Below are 21276 nucleotides of genomic sequence, written 5' to 3'. Positions count from 1 at the left end.
ATAACAAAAACTGTAAGTCTAGACGGCAAAATTCTACCCAAAACAAGCAAAAGTCTAAGTGGCAAAGCAAAGCAAAGCATTGGTTGACATTTAAGGGGAACTAGAGCAATTGTCCCCAAATTTGTACTAGCTCCCACTTTCAGTCTTGGTACCTAGGCAGCTATGTGTTTTGTTATTTATCACACTGAATTAGGTCTTTTTTTTTTGCTTTTTATAAGAGACTATTCAATTGGAGGATCAATACAACAAGTTATAACTCATCAATTGCAAATGATTCATAGTTGATTATTCAATTGTACCATCAATACAATAACTTACAACTCATTAATTATGAATAACTCACACTTGGATTGAAAAATACTGACAAAAAGTTAGACAAAATTTACTTGCAATTTATGAGACTTGATACTAATACTGTTGATTTCTGGAGTCTAGAACCTTAACTGCTAGACGAATGCCTCATAAGCAACTTCCATGGCTGATTTGATACTATATTTTGAACAAATGGCTAGCAGCCAAGAATTGCATCTAATAGTAACAAAATAACTCCATTTGCCAAAAGAAGAAAATCCATGCAATTCCAATAAATAACCACTTTTTTTTTGAAGAATTTTGCCTTGATTTTTCTCTTTTATTTAATTTTTGCCTTTTATTCCTCCTCTTGCAAGCTAAAATTATAAAGATGCAGGTTTCCTTCCACAACAAAACCATAAATAAGCTCTTAAAAATTTTACGAATTTGATTCTCTCATGTTTCTCAAATTTTTTTACATGTTCAAAATACCAAAAGCAACTAAAAGTTCAAAAACTTGAGCTCTCTTTTATGTTTCGATATGGCTGTTATCAGTAAATTTGAACTTGAAATTCAACTTAGAAACGCAATTAAAGTTTTTGTTTTCTAAATATATACTATAGTTGGAGTTTGGAGATTGATTGGTTGATAACTTAATTTAAGTATGATGATCGTGAAATATAAACTCATCTTGGTACCGTAAGCTTGATGCATAAGTAATTTAATGTGATGCAACTACTGAATTGGTGAATATGGTGATTTGTGATTCGTTTTTCCACATAATATTATCAAAGCAAATGGGAAAATATTCCTTGTTTTCATTTAATTTTCCATATCTCAAATTATAGATTGATGGCAGAAAATATTTCACGGTTCAATCTTTGTTTTCATAACAAAATTTGTTAATGTGACAAAAGCCCCTTTTCAAGTCTAAACTGCACTAGGATTTAGGAAATGCAATTTTGACATTGTAACCCAATAATTGTTGTGGAAATGAAATTCAGGTCACTCACTAGGGGAAAAGTTCTAAGAAATTTTATTGGAACGGGTTAGTTTAAATGTTCATCACTTGTTTGTTTATGACGCATATCATTTGATAAACAGTTATGTACTAAGCTTTTAGATTTGCTAGCACAAAAAATATGTTAAATATTTAATGTATTTATTCTATTTTGTTGCCATATTACTTGATATCAAAGATCGTCATCTACATGTAAAAGTCAAGAACTATAGCTCCAATTTGAAGAGGGTTGAGTTAGGCGATAAGACAAAAGAAATTATACGTAGAGGGTTCTGTTATAAAACCTCCCACTTAAAAAAAATCCCTAGTTTCAAATTAAATTCCCTAAAGAAGTGGTCAATTTGGAGATTTTTTGAAAATGTGGGGAAATAAAGTACCAATATTATTTAAGGATGAGCACCACTTGAAAGGTGTAAACATGGCTAGGACTTTTGCCAAAATGAAAATTAATTTAATGTGAAAAAACACCCTTCGTTTCAAGAACGTAAATGTCAAGTCTTAATTAGATTCTCAACATTTTTCAAAAAAGAAAACACAAATCTATTGCAAGGGGTGTTTCACAAATAGATCCCCCAAAACAAGTCCAAACACGACCGAAAGACAAAGAAAAAGGTTCCAACAAGAAAATATACAATCTATAATGGTGGCTAAATTTTAAATTTCAGAATAATTTGTGATTCTAAATAGGGAAAAAAGACAACGGAAAAGTGAAGAAGCATCCTAAAAATTACAATATCTTATTACCCGAAAATAGATGGTGGCTAATTATTAATAAATGTTATTTATCCCAAAGGCCGGATAATGTAAATGATTGAAAAGATCAAAATTCAGAATAACCAAATAATATTCCTAAAAGATCCTGATTCTTGAAAATTGAATTAAAAAAGATACCTGCCTCTACCCTTCACCTCGAGCCCATAAATTAATTTTTCAGATTAGCTTAAATTGTTATGTTTTTACCACTTTTAGGATTCAGTTGCTAATATTCTCTGTGGGTTGAAATTGTCAAAAAGTTTGTGTTGCAGATGAGACGATTCACTTCTCATATGAATAGAAGCTAGGAACCTAGAAAACAATAGAGAAAAAGTTGAATATAATGTCAAATGGTGAATTTAACAGATGGCTTCATTTTTTAAATTGATTCATGCGGTTCCATAAAGTACTTTGGCCAGTTGACCTTACCATAATTATCCCCCTTAAAAGTCATATTCCACTGCTGAACTAGTATGAAATCATGGGCTAATTAAAAAATTTTCTTAGACCAAAGAAAATTTTTGGCAAGCACTTGTTTTCATCCTACCCTAAAACTAGTCAAAGTTGATCAAGAAAAGATTCAAAAGTTGCAGGCATTTCATTCTTTTCATAAGATTCTTTTAGAAACTCTAATGCTCGATATATTAAGAAATTCCATAAGGCTAATAAGGCTAATGGACTTTTAGACCGGGCGCAGGCCACAATGGTGTTGATTAATGATAATTCACTTTGACGTAAAGTGTAAACCATGTTGTTTATATTTTCTCTTTGTACCCTAACGCGGAGGATAAAAAGTGATTAGCTAAAAGTATTAACAAATCTTATGGTCGCTAATATATTAATTTTGTTTGGGCGGCCCTCAGAGTTGGTAATGCTCAGAATCCCCTTTCAGACCACTCTCCTTCTTAAGTGGACGAGGGGCCGAGACAAACTATATACTGCCAGCATTAGGTGAATAATGCAAAATTTTGAAAATGTTGAATTCCTGTAATATTACATAACTTTGATGTAACTGATATGTACTGATGATTGTGAACGTTAAACAGTGACTGAATGTAACATCCTATTGCAATACGTATACGTTAGTTCGCTCTAAATTACGATTCGTTTAAATCGTGTTACACGCTTTAGAACTTTCTCCCTGTAAGCCATAATTGTTACATGTAACTTTGCCAAATGCAATTTTAACCTTACATAGCTTATCTTATCATGACCTAACACCAATCCATGCAACGAAATTTTCACCCCAAGCATGATGCTAGTTCTAGTTTTTTTTCCGAAGAGGAATATATCATCTAGTGGAATAACAAGAAGATTTCATGGGGACCATATTAGCAAAACACAAAGATTTGTTAGTTTTTCTTTAGGGATTTGTCCTCTTATACCTCTATATATATCCAAATGCAAATGGTTACGCCCCATCAAATTTCTGCCACTCAAAGTGTTATATGTTTATGTCGGCCATGTGTTTTTAGTCAAGTTTCCCATCACTTTTCCAAACAAAAAGTCTATATTTCCCTGTTCAATTAATGATATCATCATATCCTGCTATGCTATCATCCCTTCACATGGGGGCAGATTTGATCATATGTACATGCTAGACAATAGTACTACTAACTACTAAGATCCCAGAAGCCAAAGAGAGGACTTGCTTATCTACTAGGTCTGCGCGCGACGCGTGCTCTTAATTTGCTATGTTTGTGTGTGGTCCCTGATTTAGCCATTTAGGTTGTCCTTAACCGTCCGATTCGTGCCGGTCGCCGAATCCAACGGCTCGGTCAAGACCAAGATCTTCTCCCTTGATTTTGGCTATGTCCTTGCGTACCGTCTTGCTTTGACCCGAGGTAACCTTAGTCTTCTTTTTATTTATTTTTTTTCAAATAAAAATATATGATGTGGTACCAATTTCCGTATTACTTTGTTTTCTAGTGGATGATTCCCAAATGAGAGATTCTTAGCTAATTACCAATGAATTTAGCTTAGTGATACTCGAGTCGTCTCCGTAACTATAACGGTAAGATCTCGAGTTCGAAGTCCAAATTTGATTTGAATCACATGTACCAAATAAAGAAAATGGTCAATTTGACAGATATAACCCATACTCCATCTAAACCGACTCTATGGATGTCTATCATTTGTTCTCAAAATCCAAAATTGAATCACATGTACCAAATAAAGAAAATGGTTAATTTATCAGATATCATCCATGCTTCCTCTAAACCGACTATAATTGTGATGATTTTTATACACGGATCCAATGTAGGTATGGATGCCTATCATCCGCTCACGTTCAAACCCAACTCGTGCCAAGTACAAACTCTTGGAATCGGATCAGGATTCTCTGCTGTCACCACTGATAACAATAAGGTACACATAGAGTGTAAATATTGATATAATAAATGTAGACACTTTCTCTCGAAAAAAAATAATAAATGTAGACGCTAAAACACAATAATTTGTTTTGGCACATAAAAATTGATGTCCCACATTTAATCCGTTTCAAATTTTCTGTCCCCAAATCCTTCTCTGTCCCGCTATCCCTTAAAGAATTGGTTGCCACATCGTTGTTTTGTGTCAATTAATTACCTGACTCATTTTAATGGTCATTATATCCTAATTATAATTTTACTAAAATACCTCTGTAATCTATACTGTGTCATATATACAGCTAAGTTGTTTTTTTTTTATCCCCTTGCTTATCCCATAATTCTTGTGGCCTCGATTTCAAGAGATACCAAGTTAATAAAGCAAACTTTTTCAGCAAACTATTATGTTGAATATTTCCCCACAACCTTTTCTAGTTAGAATTAATTAGAAACTACAAATTGAGGGCAATTTATTTATTTTTTTTCAAATTCTTTAGGAGAAGATTTATTTAGAATAATGGAGAGCAAGTTTTTTTTTTTTTTTTTGTTTAACCACTAATCACACAAAGGTAGAATCCTTTGACATACAAAAGCTTGATTGATCTACATGAGAATGTGAAGAATGGAAAAATTTTGCTTGGATTGTGATTCCTATTATCCATGTTTTATTTCACATTGCAGTATGAGGGTGTACGCCCTTTATTGTTCTGAAAGGAGAAGAAAGGTGATAATTTGGGAATTCTTATTCTATAGTTACGTGGTTTCAAATCTTTGAAGGGACAAAAAGGGACAGAGAGAGATTTGGGAACAGAGGATTTGAAGCGCATTTAATCTTCACCATTCAATCAAAAATACCCTATTTCCACCGCTATTGTGACAGGGTAGAAACCTGATCCCTTGCATTCATACGTGTTTATAATCTTTTCCTAGTATGTTCATACTTTTTGTTGTACTTGACAAGGTTGTTGGCATCCATTTGCATGACAGTAGAGTTTTCACGATTTCAGTCTATTCTTATGGGACGGTACTATCGAAATTCGATTCAGTTTTGTGAAGTTGCTAAATCACACTACTGGTACTCACAAGTTACCCAATCCTATTATAGGTTTGGCCTGGGTCCACTCTTACAATTTAACCTAATGTACCTTATCATGATGTACAACTATTTATTTTTGGTACTGCAATTTCACATAGCCTTGTCAAAATGAGTTTCTTGGTCAATTTTTCAGATCATTTGTCCTTTACCAAATTCTTCTTTTTAGTTCTTGTTTTTCTGTTTCACTCTTTTCGCACACTTTCTCTACATTTGAATAAAGGGTTAGGCTGATAATGGACCCTCCAACTTATTGATATTATTAGTACTTTTGTTACAAGGACCCTCCAAATTCAAGCCCAAGGTAAAGGTTCATGTTGACAGGGATGAGCATTATATCTCATTTTCAAGACCTAAGGATGAATAATTGAATGCAAACCTCATTCCTTGAGATTACGAAAAATAATTTCTAATTAACGAAAATATTTCAAAACCCTATCACTACTGACATGCAGTTGATGTTTGGATTGCTATTTTCTAAGGAAAAATTTTAATGTTTTCCGTAAATACATTTTTCAATAACTTTTTTATTTCACATGCATCAAAGCGCTCCAGTAAAATTTTTCTATAAAAACTCTAGAAAATAGCAATCCAAACTTCTGAGGAAAATTTAGTGTTCTAATTTCAACCACTCTTGGAAATTAATCATCTAAATTTGAAGACATCTTGTATATTTTACATTTAATAAAATTTCTAAGTTCCGTCAATCTCTTAATAGTTAGTGACGGTTTTGAATAATTGTCCAAGAAAAACAGTAACACGGATGCCTATTTAATAAAAATAATTTAAACTAAGCGCCCATTAGTCCTTATTTTTCTTCCCAAATCAAAATTTCCGTGTGGTGTGACCTGTTTCCTCATTTAATATATTCCGCTGTGTGATCTTATCTAGATTTCTAGATTACTCAAGTAAGATTCTTTATTATTGTAGTTAGTGCACTTGTTCACTTAATGGGCAAGTACTTGCTACAATTATGATTTGTGCGATTTCGTCCCGTCGTTATACATATTTAAATTTTTAGTGTATAAATACATTACAATATTGTACTGAATATATGTTAAATATTTTATTTATATACATCACTTTTTCTCCGAATATAATAATATAATATAATTACACACCAAATAATATAAAAAATACAATAATCGAACCCACTAGACTCAATCTGCACTGGCCCCTCTCCCCTGAATTAATGATGGGAAAGGGATTGCATAACAAGTGTCTTTAAGAGACTTGCTAGAAAGAACCCCAACTATTAGTTTTTTATTGAACAAAATAAAATTCGAAAACAGTCAAAATGACATGGGACAATGTGCCACTAGGCCTTTGGTCCAGTGGTCATTCTAAGCCTTCTTAAACTTGGTGGCACGGGAGGTCAAGGGTTCGAACCTTGCCTCCCATAAAATTTGTCACAATATGTGACGATTTTCATTGACCAGTTTAGATGGAATCTCTACTCACATCGACAAAAAAAAAAGAAAAAAAGACATGGGACAATGTAATGTATGTTTTATAGATGAAACAGACTTTCTTACCTATATATATATATATATATATATATATATATATATATATATATATATATATATAGATGAAACAGACTATGTGTTAAAGAAACTAGTCAGAAAACTCCATAGTTGTAGCATCAAAACCCTATCTTGGGCAAATAATTGCACGTCCTCCTGGTGACTATTTTTTCCAAGTTCACGGATAACTTTTTCAAATGGGATTTGCTCATTTCATGCCAACACATTAACTAAACATGGAAACATGTGGTGCCATAAACAAAATGAGCCCTAAACTTGAAGAAAATAAATTGAGAAACAATCCACATTTTCCCATTGATAGCTGATAGCTAAATTCAACAGATTGAAATTGACAAGGTGTTTGCCGGTTTGTATGTTTTTGTCTCATTGAACTAAATGTGATTGAATATTTGGGGGTCTAGCTAAAAACTTGTCGTCCTCAATCAAACTCGTAGAAAGCCAATCCCTGTTAGAAAATGCCACTAATATTTGAGTTTTCATGATAAAAATAGTAGATATTTCCCCTTTTCTCAGCAAAAAATAGCAAATATTTCGAGCCTCCAAGTCAAATTTTTAGCATGAAAAATATATGAAAAGAGAGGCCAAAGCTCCAAGGTTGTTAGCATAGTCTTCATATTGACCAAAAAAAAAAAAAAACTTAAAATTAGACCAAAAAACCGTAGTCTGAAACCTTCTTGTCTATTCTTTGATTATATGAACAAAATCTAAGTCATATCTCCAATGGAGTTTCCCCATGATCTTTCACATCTCAATTTATGAGTTGGGTCAGCTTCAATGACACAAGAGAATCTAATATTTTATTCGACCCAAATCAATGGATGGCACCCCCCTTTTTTGTCTAATTTAGAATTCTGTTTCCATGATTCAGTAATTAAAGTGGAACCAAAACCCCACCAGAAATTAATGGCTCAAATCTTTGATGGTTCATGATCATAGACATCAATATGTTTCTCTTTTTTTATATTTATTTAATCAACTGTGGGTTAACCCTCTTTTATGTTTCTTGTTGGCCATGACATGGCAAGTTTAAAGCTTAGTTCCTCATACTGAGATGATAACATACTGACATAGATTGTTAGTGTGAAGGTTGGTTTACTCGTTCGTATAATTACTTATTCATTTTGACTTTTTCTTTAATGAATTTATCATGTTGCATATGAGAATTTAATTCCGCGTGGAGGAGATGAATATTGTATTGTTAGGGTCTTTCGGCAAAAGTCTAAATTGAAACAAAAATACACATCTATACAAGTTGGCTCAATTGATAAGGATGGATCATTTCGTTATAAAAGATCGTGTGTTTAAATTTTACTGCGAACATGAGAGTTGTGTTGGCAAGTGATTTATAAAAACTCTTGTAAGCGATCTATAGTTTCAAGGGTATACCTAATCAATGACGAGGACCAGAGCGACCTATAATTTCGAGAGCATATCCTGACTTATAATGATGATCAGAGTCGAATCTATGCAAACTTTTTCTCTAAAAAAAAAAAGAACAAAAATATAACTTTTTGTGGTTCAGATGTGTGGCTTATTGATCTTGTAGAGTGGCCTTTCCAAAAACAAAAATGCACTCGATTGGATTTAATGAAATACTGCAAATCTCCAATCCGTGGACTCCTTCTCTGGAGTACAGCATATCATCTTCTGCCTCCAATTAGACCACAGCACATCTGTGGGATGACCAAGAAACATCTTGGGACAATTATTTGAGAAAGTTACCCCCATAATTCTCTTTATAACTTTTTAATTATCTTTTTTATTCATACACATCACATCACATTATTATTATTGATACTTGGCCATTTTCCTTTTTCACACTTTTCCTAGTCAATTAAGCCTGGTGAGCTAAAGCCTTTTGGAAGTTGTGTCTGGCCCAAATAAAAAAAGTTACTTGTTGGTTTTGGGCCAAAATTATTACTGGACTTGTGTTCTTAAAGCCTAGCAGTTTTGAGAACGGACATGCAGCCCGCCGCTTGGATTGCTACTTTTTTGGAGTTTTGTTTTATTATAAAAAATTGTACTGTAGTGATTTGATGTATATAAAATAAAAATATTATTAAAAAATTTTCCTTATAAAGCTATAATCCAAACATGGCCAAGCCAGACTTACAAGACTAATTGACTGCCCTAAATATCATTATTGAGTGGTCGTTGCCCAAAAATTTGAGGTTGTGATTCACAAAGATAAATACTGTGCAAAAATGTCTGCAATTACTTGGGAGAAGTTATACTAACCCTACTTGACATCTCACAGACAATTTAAATACTAATAATTGTTTATGCCCTTTTCTTGTTGAGGGATGCATTTTAGTATTTTGTTTTATTATTAACTGACTGAATTGTTTCCTGTGGATTACTCCTGTTTTGTTGGAGTCATCAGAACCCCTACAAATGCTTCTGTTGAGTGATTTTCCAACAAGAAATTAACGTTCTAAGAAAGAAAAAGAATCCAAGCTAAACAAGAATGATCCTTCTACTAATTCCCATCAAGAGGCGAAATTGTTTAAAATTCACACGACACCACAACAAATAATACACAATACAAGCCCCAAAATGCCATGAAAAAGGAAATCAACCTTCCCAACTCGGTTGAAAATGGCTGAACTAGGAGGGTTATTGTTCTTAGTAGAACCAGGGGGCAGGGACCCCCCTGCCTCTGCTTCAGGTGCAGATGCTGGTGATGGGGCTCGATCATCTTGTACATGTACATGAAGTTTCATTCCTCCTAGACAGTGTAACCTGTTTCCACAGACAAAGTATCTGTCACCAGTATTCTTCAAGGGAATTGATGTGTTCCCATTACTACTCGTTTGTAGTACATTGGTCGTGTTGCACCCCTCGTAATTTGGCTGTGTTACCTCGCTTACACTGTGGTAAGATGAATATTGAAACACTGCAATAAGTCGTCAATTGTCAATTAAAATTTTTTTTTTCATGTGTAGTAGTATAAGGTGATTGAATTAGCAAATGTTTTGCAGAAATTAAGACTCTGTTTGATAACTCAATTCAAAATTTAAATTTAATGGATTCAAATTTTAACATATTCACACCGTTTGATAACCAAAAACTGAACATCTGAATTAATTAAGTGGCGCTGAATTTTCTAGGCAAAACTTGCTCTCAAAATTAAGTAATAAGTTATTCACTTATTACTGAATGTGATATGCACTCAAATGTATTAAATTTAATACTTAGTAATTCAATAATTTAATAGATTCAGATTTCAGATTTCAGTTTTATCAAACATGCCCTAAGTGGATTAATAACTGGAGAGTTGGGAATTTTTACAACTTCTAGTCATAATTGTAATTGCACTGTACAATGTTTACAAAAAGTGATACTATTAACATACTCTTAGAGTATGAACGAAGGGGGAAAATCAGACTCCATGGCCAACAAAGCTCAATACAAGTATAACATATGTAGACGTTAAAATAATAAATGGAGACAGATTTCGATTATCATTGAATCTCATCCATTCAATTTCAAATTGAAATAATCTTCACCATTAATTGCACTTCACAATCACCACTGTAAATTTAGAGACCCTAGAGCTATAAATGAGTAATCATAACATGCAACAACATCTACTTTCTTGAAAAATATGAGAATTTACAGTGCCTCGGAAGGGATGGACCGACCCTATTCAAGAAATTTTCGTTCTATAGTGAATGGAGAAAATATGGCAGCAAAAGGGCATAAGATCACTTACATAGAACATCTCCAACTTGAAAAATCTTGTCCTTCGACCATGTATCAACATCTGTACTAATATCCCAGCCAGACCTATCGCCCACGGTATACACAGTTCCTGAACATGTTAATGCAAAGCCCAAGATTATAGCAACTGAAACTAGAAAGACGTTCTCCATTGCTAATCAGACATGCATGATCAGTTATGAGGTGTGTGTGTGTGTGTATATATATATATAACTGATGTGAATTGTTGGCTATAGCCAAGATTAGCTTACCTAACTAAATAAAATGAGAGATGGTTCCGTAAAGCTCAATTGCTTGATGAATTAAAAGACTCATTTCTCCAAAATTCTGCTTGCTTTATTATTGGTTGTACAGCTTTTGAGGTTAGATTCGTCCTGATGTTACTAGTTCAATGAAAGTATTAAGGTTGATAATCCATAGTTAAAACAAGCTTGACTTGATATATGAGGAAGTTGTTTGTCCAGGGGACAGTTTTGGTAGGGTGGTTGTAGGGAGTTAAACGCCTTCCAACACCAAATTACTTTTTGACTTAGCCCAGGCCCGAGCTTGAAGTTCTCCAATTTTTTTTTTTTGAATCATGAATTACTTGTTTGATAATGCACAAAGAAATGATTTTCTCTTTTTTCTTTTCGTAATTTATGAAGGACCATAGCATGGAATAACATGTTTATTAAATTTTTATGATAGGAAAGTTTTCGATAAATTTCGGCAAATGAAGTCAATTTAATTAGTGCAATGAATTTATTTATTTTGATAAGACTAGTGCAACGAATTTATTGATGTAAGGGATTAATTATGTGGGAGATATGCCTGAAAAACATTATGAGGGAAATGGAGTAATTTATTTAGCCCAATTTTATCCTTCTCTAAACGTATATATATGTCTTATGATGATAGGATGACCAATGACAATAGTGTTTAGGCAGTGTAATTTCTACTGCAATTAGTTTATGTATCTTCATTTTACTGTTAACCTTATCGTACCCTAATGGATACATACAATAAATTTATCTTTTGGTCAATTCTGGAGGAACTTGCTGGATTTGAATTGCCATTTTTCTTCAAAATTTTTTTACGTTTTTCGTGAACACATTTTTCAACCACTTTTTTTGCCTCATATACATCAAATCATTATAATACATTTTTCAGTTTTGCACTTTTGTAGTCGTGTGGACTGTATGCTAATTAAAAATAAAAATAAAAATCTTAACTTGGAGTCTGCAAATCTAATGGAGAAGTATCACCAATCAGGTAGTGCCCTAACAGATCTAGACACTTGGGGCCAAGTGTGTAGGTAATTTCTTGCCACGCTAATCAATCTATTGCAAGAAATGCATGTTTTGCATTTTAGAGGACAAGCAGAATAAGAAGAGTGGGGCTGATATTCGAGAATAGCATTCTCCTTAGACCTTTTTTTTTGTTAAAAGTTCACTTTGATCAAATATGCAGGACTTTGCTCATCTCCTTGCCTTGCTCGTCTCCACTTAAACAATGTAAGCTGAAAATTTTCCTTTCTTTAGGCATTCTTTGATTTCTCTCTCTCTTGGTTCCCAATCTTTGATGTATGTATTTTGCTAATTCAGAAAATAAGCATAGGGGGCCAAGTTGTTATAAAATTTTGCTTTGAATTTTTTTTTTTCATAAAGTTATAAATAGATATCAAATCTGAATCATTAAACTAAAGAAATGGAAAAGATTAACACTCAATTCATAATTTTCAAAATCATACTTATAAGAAAACATTTTCTTTTACATTCTTAACTTCATTAATCTACCCAAAATTCTTGGCTGCGCCATTGTATGATACCATTGATCTTTCTTTAAGGATATTCCGTTGGCCATTCACCACTAAGAAAAGGGAAGAATAGGATGCCAACTCTCAAAAGGAGATCTCTTAGCAAGTATTCTCTTTAGGCTCCCTCCTTGTAGATTAGGATAGATTAACTTATAGAAATGTTATCGTTATCGTAAAAAAAAAAAAAATCAATGACATCTTAGGAGTTAAATTCTTTAATTTGTTAATCTTTTTAGGAAACAAAAACTATATACTCGGTCTTACCCAAAAAAAAAAAGAAGGGATTGAACAATTGGCACATGTTAATTGAGAAATAAAATAGAAAAAAAAAATCGGCCAAGGGATGCATGAAAGTGTATAATAATGGATTTTTTTTTTCTATTAGGTGTCCTAAGGGCAACAATAAGCACACCAAAAAGGAAAGTGATTCCACTATTAAATTTTTAAAATTATTACCCACCCTCTAAATTACAATGCTTTTGCCGAACAATTTTATTGTTTTGCAGGAAAAATAACATTGGACTCACATCTTTTTATGTGATTTTAGAATACTAATTAGACTATTATTTAGATATAAGTATTATGATTCACTACCATGCTTTCAAAGCGATAGGGAAAAAAGGAGCGAATCATCAAAAGATTTGAAAAGGTGAAAGCATAAAGTATTGTTTCTTGTGCTTTAAAGGCTCAAAATAAAAGAAAATGATCCGCCATTGTCGAGTATACAAAGCTAAGACTCCGCTTCTTCTTCTTCTTCCTTCTCATTTTTTAAGATAAGATTATATATAACCCTTGATTGTGAGACCAATATAAGAGATTACAAGGGATCATATTCTAATTCAAAGTTATAATTTACACCCACATTTGGTGAGACAAATACTACATAAAATTAGAAGAGACTCACACTTTGGTAATATCTAAACCTAGTAAACCAAGACCTCATCGGCAGCTGAGACTCAAGTTTTGAGAAAATTAAAGCAGAGAAAATATTAGTAGATTTTTCCTCATCTATTTTTTGTCATACATACTAACTGAAATGTTTGTGATTTTTATATTCAATAGATACATAAGGAAAATATTCTAATGTTTCTTGTTGACCAAATTTGGAAAATGCAAATGGACTAATGGATGAATTGTGTGCAGGACAGGCACAGATGCTCCAGCCGAAGGTTACTTGACTGCGCCAACAATTGATGTCTTGACAATTGAAGGAGATACAGATGAGACTTAAGCAGCATACCTACCCCTTCGCAAGATCTAGAGGCAATAAAGCTAGTTGACTATGATCTCAAAGATTAATAGTTTAGGTGAAAATTTTCTGCAGCAGAAAATGATGGGTTCACGATCGAAGGAGATATTAGTAGGGCTGAATCTCAAACTGCAAATCTGCCCCTGGACTTGGGAGCCACTAAGGTTAGATGGCAATCACAAAGACAATAATTTAGGCAAAATATATATCATCTTGATAGGTTTTCTCTTGTTGATTTGTTTCTTAATTAGTGACTATATATCGCGATGATACTTAAGATAAAATGTCACCATGAAACTTTCTTTAGATGTAACCCATCCACATTTACATGTCAAACAAATTTGGACATCTTTTCTCCTTTTACCAATAATTTTCAACAAATGACATAATTTTTTTTTTTTTTTAAAAATGTTCACAAAATGTTCTTGTCCTTATGTTTGAAGCAATAGTTATTGTCTGTGCCACCAAAATACAAAAACATGTAGCTAGTAAATTGTTGCAATAAGTTGTTGCAACTTCGCTCCCAAACCATTTCAACCAAATAAGCAAATTGTTTTATTGTTTCCTATGGCAATTCCTTTTCCTCAATTTGCAGTTAAGGAATATTCTTCAGCCAATGTAAAACCAGTACAAGGAGAAAAACAATGCAATTGTAGGATTTGTTCCTCACCTTCTTGTAATTCAATCAATTTCTTGAACATTGTTACGATTTTGGACTAAAGTGAAATAGCTGGCTCGATTAGCAAAGTTTTCTAATATAAACTGGATGATAAGTAAGAAAATTAATAACTACGTGTTGAACCAGAAAAGCGATAGGATATAAAATTTTAATCACCAAACTTCATCGGAATTAGTGTGGTTAAAATTACATTTTTTTTGGTTGCATATTATATTTAGTACCAAACTTCATCGAAATTGGGGCACCCGCCTCAATTGCCATCCCTAAGTATTGGAATTGAGTGGGTTAAATTTGTATTTTTATTTTTTAATAAAGAACATTAAATTTGTGCATGAATTCCTCGCAAGTTGTTGCGATACAAAAGCACGTTTTTTATTTGGACAGAAGCATGTGAAGCCCATTAACATTGAAGGCCCATTGTCTTACGTTCATCGTCGAAGCGAATCACGATTTAGTAACAGCTGAAAAGTGGATCAATGGTCCAACTTCTAAAAGGCCCCAAAAAACAATACACAGACAAGTCATGATATTTTTCAAATTGTACTTTCAAGTCTGACAACATATTTGTGTGGATGCTTATTTTTTGGGATGTTTTTACCATAACATACCTTTGTTGGTAAATGTATTTTAGAGATACAAAAAATATGGTTAGAAAATGAGTTATAATTTTTTTTATAAGTATATGTCCAAACAAATGGAGCCAAATGGTACTTATTTTTTTTTGTCGATACGATAGAATTCCTATAACCTAAGCTAGCCTATTCTAGGGGGAGGGGGAGGGGGATGGGGAGGGGGAAGGGAGCCAAATGGTACTTTTTTTTTTTTTTTTTTTTGTCGACACAGGGGTGTCCGGATCAATCCTTACGGGACCCGACTAATCCCCTGCGATCCGGAAGAGGAGGCCCCACTCCACATCGAACACGTTAACAGCGGGACTCGAACCCTGAACAAGTCAGGAAGGTCGCCATACCCTAAGGAGGGGGAGCGGACCGCTCGAGCTACTCCGTGGGAGTAAAGATCAGCCACGTAGGGTGGCAAGTTGTGGGAGGTAGGGGTTGAACCCCTGACCTCCAGCATCCCAAAGAAAGGGATGACCACTGGACCAAATGGCTAGTGGCCGAGCCAAATGGTACTTGCTGAAGATTAATAGTGCTCTTGATATGACATAAACATTATTCATAAACATTATTTGTTGTTTCAAACTCAGTGTTAAAAGTTGTCTTGATTTGACATGTACCTTGAGTGTTTGTTTTAAGCTCAACCCCTCATTAAAATTCGTGTTTTTTTCTTAGTAATAGCTCCTGTAGATGAATCATCCCATTTTATCACTAATTACTTGCACTAAAATGCCATACAACTCAACTAATCATTGACAAGGAAATGTTACTTGCACTAATTACTTGCACTAAAATGCCATACCACACAACTAACCATTGACAAGGAAATGTTACATAGAAAGAGAATTACGCTATCAGTCACCAGTGATGAGTTAAAAGTAAATTGGAATGAATGCTTAATTAATCCTTAGTGCTACCGCTTGCTTAATTTGTTAAACAGAATTTCTAACCTCTGATTTTCATTTATCTTTGATCTTTAACTAAGTTTCTATAAACTAGTTTCGTTTATTTGCCTGGAAAAGATGACCTAGTTTAACTAATAAGCTATTCATTACTTTTTATGGATAAGTCGTCTCAAAACCGATAAAACCATAGGCTCCCTATGGATTAGATATTTTTTGAATATTTTTCAAAAATTTTACTATAGTAGTATATGTGAAAATTTTTTATTATAAATGGTTTGTTTTTTTTTGAGATGTTTTTGAGAATGTATTTTAGGGTAGTTTTAGAATTTAAAATTTTTTGAGATATTTTTTAAAAATTGAAAATTACACCACCCATCACTGCCACTGCCACCGTCACATCCACCACCCCCTTCCGCCTCCTCTCTCCTCTCTCTCTCTTTCGCCCCCTCATTCCTCCTCCTCCCTCTTTCTCCCCTCCTTTCTCCTTTACCTTTCTCTCTTCACCTCTTCTCCTTTCCCCTCGCTAGAACCCCCATCCTTGTCCCTTCCCCTTTTCCAGTTGCAACCAAAGGGTTCAAATCTCATATCTGCTTGTGACACTTCGATCACAATCAGAAAGGAGTTGCGATTGAAAAGGGGAAGGAGTAGTGGGAAGAGAAGGAGAGAGGAAGAGAAAGGAAGGGGGAGGAAGAGGAAGGATGGGGAGAATAGAGGAGGAGAGAGGAGGTGATGGTGGTGATAGTGGTGTATGGTGAGTGAGGGTGATTGGAAGAAGAATAAGGCTATAAATTTGTTTATTTATAGATATATTTGAGATTGTGTGCTTTTGAAATTGTTTTTAGAATTTGTTATTGTAGATCCCACAAACAAAAATAGTTTGTGAAAAAATTATTTATCCAAACAGAGCCATAATTTTTATCAAAACCATTTTATACAATTTATCATCACACAGGTTTACCTATAAATGAAGTTTCAGTTATTTTATCTTAAAAAGCAAAATGTTAGATTTTGCTTAGTGCTATTTACATTCGTCAAATCTTACCAACAATCTACTCATTTCCAAATATACCATAAATTGACAGCGAAATAATCGACGAAGGGTATGAATAGAAAAAATTAGTTGAAAAGAAATGATGATATCGAAGTCCAATCTTATGTTTGAAAAGTAAATGAATATTGAGATATCACAAATATTTCATCCAGTTATTATATAGTACTTGTTAGTAAAATAAGGTACGAAAATGCCTAAAATTAAATATTTTGCTTGAAAGTAAGATTAAAAGTTTGCTAAAAATATGAGTTCATTAAAATTACACTTATAAATTTTACGTGAATAATACAATACATTTAAATACTATGGAATTAAAAAGGCAGGGTTAAATACAATGATTTGCATATGTTACACTATAATAACAATGGTTTCAATTTGTATTTTTGTCTATGAGATATTAAATTTGATGTTATATCCATGTATATGAAATTTAATGATATCCTTATTTTTTTTTTTTGCGTAACACATAAAATACAAATTCAACTTCATAAAAAAAAATTAAAATCCCATCATACCTTGAACTTTTATTGGTAAAGTATAATATGTAAAAATTTAGGAAGAGGCTAAAACAATGCTCTTCCATTATGTAGCCATAACGTGTTCAAGTTTCAATATGATCGGTCTGACTAAAAGATCATATAAGAGGCGAAGTTTTTTTGTAAATACTGTGTTTAAATTGAAAGAGTGATTATTACCAGGAGCAAGTTTAAAGTTTTTCAGATAACATGATCGTGCCTAATTTCCTTGTCTCATCCATACTTTTTCCTCGAGAGAATTTTCTAGTCAAAAGGTATGGGATCCATAATTAGTAAAAACTTGTACTGTACATGTATAGTACACATCAAGAAGTATAATTATAAAACTTTTGTATTATGTACACTTTTTACATTCTCTGAAACAAATTGTACTTTTTAACAAAACATGTAACACATGTAATGAACTTTAAGGACTAAATTCACACCCTCGGTCCCATTTAAAAGTTAAACAACACTTTCTTCAAGTTGAATTCCATTTTCACTATTGATCATGTAATATCTTATTTGTCCCTTTTGTTTCAATATCACTGCAAATAAGGCATTTTTGTTTATGCTTCTCTTGATGTTTCGAGGTAAGGAAGCAAAGTTATGGTTCTCAATTAGTTATCTAGTTAGATATTAACCTTTTTTTTTTTTACGACGCCGGGATATTCTGGCCTTGTGAATTAGACTAATTTCCTGAGGCTGGCAGAGCCCTGTCTAAGAATGTCAGCACATTACCAATGAGAGTCGAACTGAGGACCTGCTACTAAAGAGCGGGCTACGGAAATTTCCTCTCGTAATTTCCCTCATCTATTCCTTTGGTTATCTTGTTAAATCTGCAATTCCACTTAGAAAGTTTTTCCTTCTTAGAATTTGACTTTTCACTCATAAATTCCCTCTTCTATGCCCTTTTGGTGAGTCATTGTTCTTCATATTGGTTAGTAATTCAAAGAACGATGTCACAAGATGATCCCACTATTACGAAACGTTGAAAATTAGTGAAGAATCTTTGCGCTTTTGTAAAAGTTCGTGGAGAAAAAGAGAGACTGAAAATTAGATAAACTCGAGGAAGTTAATATATGTTATCAACATTGGGTAATTATTGAAATTGTGCAAGTAATATTATTAGTAATAACAAATGTTATACAAGCACTCTCATGGTTAATTAAATCAGTTATGACAAGAAAACTAAATGAACGCAACATTCTTTTTCTTTTACATGAATAAAATGTAACAGTAATGAGAACATGATTAAGCACCTTTTTAGTTAAGTATGAAACTAATGCACAGGCATTTGCACTTTATACCTTCATAGTGGGTAGAGAATCCAGTGGCCTTTCCCCAAAGTGAAAATCTTTAGTCCCTTGCCATTGTTAGACTTAAAGTTGGGTTGAAATTGACAAGTTCATGACATAAAATTATTTTAAAGACTGACAAATTCATGGTTAAGTTACGCAAGACTATAATATTACTGATGGAATAGAAGGATATTGATCAATACTCTTATAAAATAGGTTCTCATGCATTTTTTTCTTCTTCTCTTCACGAGTAGGAGTATCAGTAGGTACAATTACAAAGACTTTCTTTTACATCTTCAGCTTTATCGACCATTACAAACTTGGAAAACTATTCAATTTATGGAATGCCAACAAGCAGATACTCAAAGAATCACAACTTCATGACATTAATTTATGCTAAACATTGAAAAACTCACGGTTAAGTTTATGAAAGTAGGCCTTGTTTGGCAGACAAGTTTTTTCCAAATTTATCTGCTACAAGTTTTTTAAAAACTTTAGCTACGGTAACCTCAAAAAACTTTTCAAAGTTTTTAAACAATACACTTCAAAATATTAAAAAAAAAAACACACTTCAAAAAATTTTTTAAAAATTTCTATAGTAAGCTATAGTAAAGTTTTAGACAAACACCCAAAAAACTTACTTGTCAAATGGGGCCTACTCTTTTGTATGCACATATTATACTTACATTACATAGAAAAGTACTAACATAGCTCCAATGCATGGCTTAAGAAACTAAAAATAAACAAAGAACTTATATAGTACGGAATGTTTTATAAATTCAAACAAAGAAGAGGTCAAAATTATAGTGAACATAAACGTATATTCAATAGAGGTTAGTGGCTCCAAGCAGATGAACATTCCTCCCACTAGTTAGTTTATTGATTAACAGGTGTAACAAAGGAACCTACAATAATGAAAGCAAGAGAAGTAATATAAAATGTGCAATTGGGACATAAAGAAAAGCTAGAAAACAAAAACAGAAGTTGGGAAGAGATCTTCTCCAAATCTTCTCATCTAACCATTCTTATCATTACTTTAATCTTCGTGAAAAAGAAATTGTAAATGAAAGAGAAAGAACCAAAAAATTAAAGTGGTGAACCAATGGGTTTGTGCCTCGGGTCTTGTGGGTGGCTGCTTTGCGAACATGAAGCTGTCGGCTCTAATTGTGACTACCACTTTGATTATTGTGTGAACATAGTACCATATGGCAATGTGCATGATACATAGGTAAAGTCTTCTAATTGGGAGTATATTTTTTTTTTCCAAATTTGGTCCTCTCTGTTGTTGTTCTTGAAACTTGTTTTTATGAGTTCCTCACAAAAGGAAACAACACTCTCTACTTTGTTTTAGATTTTATGGCTTCGCTTGAAATTTGAGAATAATTTTTTCTAAAAGTACAGCAAAGAAATTATTATTTACAAGATTATTAGAAATCGTCCAACATAATTTATAATAGCCGTTACTCCTTCAAAAGATACTCAAAACTACTTAGCAATTGATTAATTTGGTGCAATATTATTGTTTGAGTAGACTTGGTTATTATATTAGCCTTGATTATCTTATCCTAACCTTTCCTAGGCTGTTTTCTTTCAGTTTTATCACTGAAAATTTATCCTTCTTGTTATATAACATTAATTCATATCATTGATGATTTTCCCAAGATATACTGCAATTTTTTTTTTTTTTTTAACATTGTCTAGATTCAACTAACTGCTTGAATGAATTTCTGCAGGTCATGGTGTACAATAAATGATCTGAGCTGTTTTACCTCAGCTTTACTTAAAGGCAGTCTTAACATATATTTACTCACATTCCTGACATCTTTATGCTCAATTACTGCTTGACACCAATACATCCACTTCTGCCACAAATTAGTTTAGGATCAAGATTCTTAACAATTGCAAAATTCTTTTGTACTTTGTATATGTTCATAAAACACATGCAAGTACATTCTTAAATGTAAATGCAGGTCCAATCAACCATTCATTGCGTCAATAAATAATTGACCTTTCAAGGAATGAGCGTGCAGGTGCAACTCAAGTTCTACACGGATTACAATTTCCGTGGCCTGTAGAAAATGAAACATATTAATAAACTGATAGATTCTTATCCTTGGTTTCTTCACCCAATTTTAGGTTAACATAAATCCTCACTATCAACTAACTAAATTAGCAAAAAGCCATAAATTCTTGTTTAATGAACAAAACCTCCAAGGATTGTATTTCAGGGCTCAAATAAATGGTAGGGAATAACTCCAATAATCATAAAGACTGGATTTTATATTTATTGGACTGCTTTAAATAATCAATGCAAGTTGTCTTTTACCATCAAAAGACTTAGACATCAACCAAATTTCGTTTTCTTGAAAC

The 21276-nt window shown here is 33.0% G+C and overlaps 1 non-coding gene across 1 annotated transcript; it reads right to left on the bottom strand.

Moving 5' to 3' along the window:
* Window positions 1-9529: 9529 nt before the first annotated feature.
* LOC113717767 (uncharacterized) lies at window positions 9530-10957 on the bottom strand. Its single transcript, XR_011825614.1, has 2 exons — window positions 10787-10957; window positions 9530-9967 (listed from the first exon to the last, which is right to left on the bottom strand). It is a non-coding gene; the product is annotated as an uncharacterized protein (transcript).
* Between the last annotated feature and the right edge of the window lie 10319 nt (window positions 10958-21276).

This window comes from Coffea arabica, chromosome 11e, assembly GCF_036785885.1.
Source record: "Coffea arabica cultivar ET-39 chromosome 11e, Coffea Arabica ET-39 HiFi, whole genome shotgun sequence".
Taxonomy (NCBI): Eukaryota; Viridiplantae; Streptophyta; class Magnoliopsida; order Gentianales; family Rubiaceae; genus Coffea; species Coffea arabica.
Note: the sequence above shows the minus strand (reverse complement) of the source record. Positions and strands in the feature narration are given on the sequence as shown.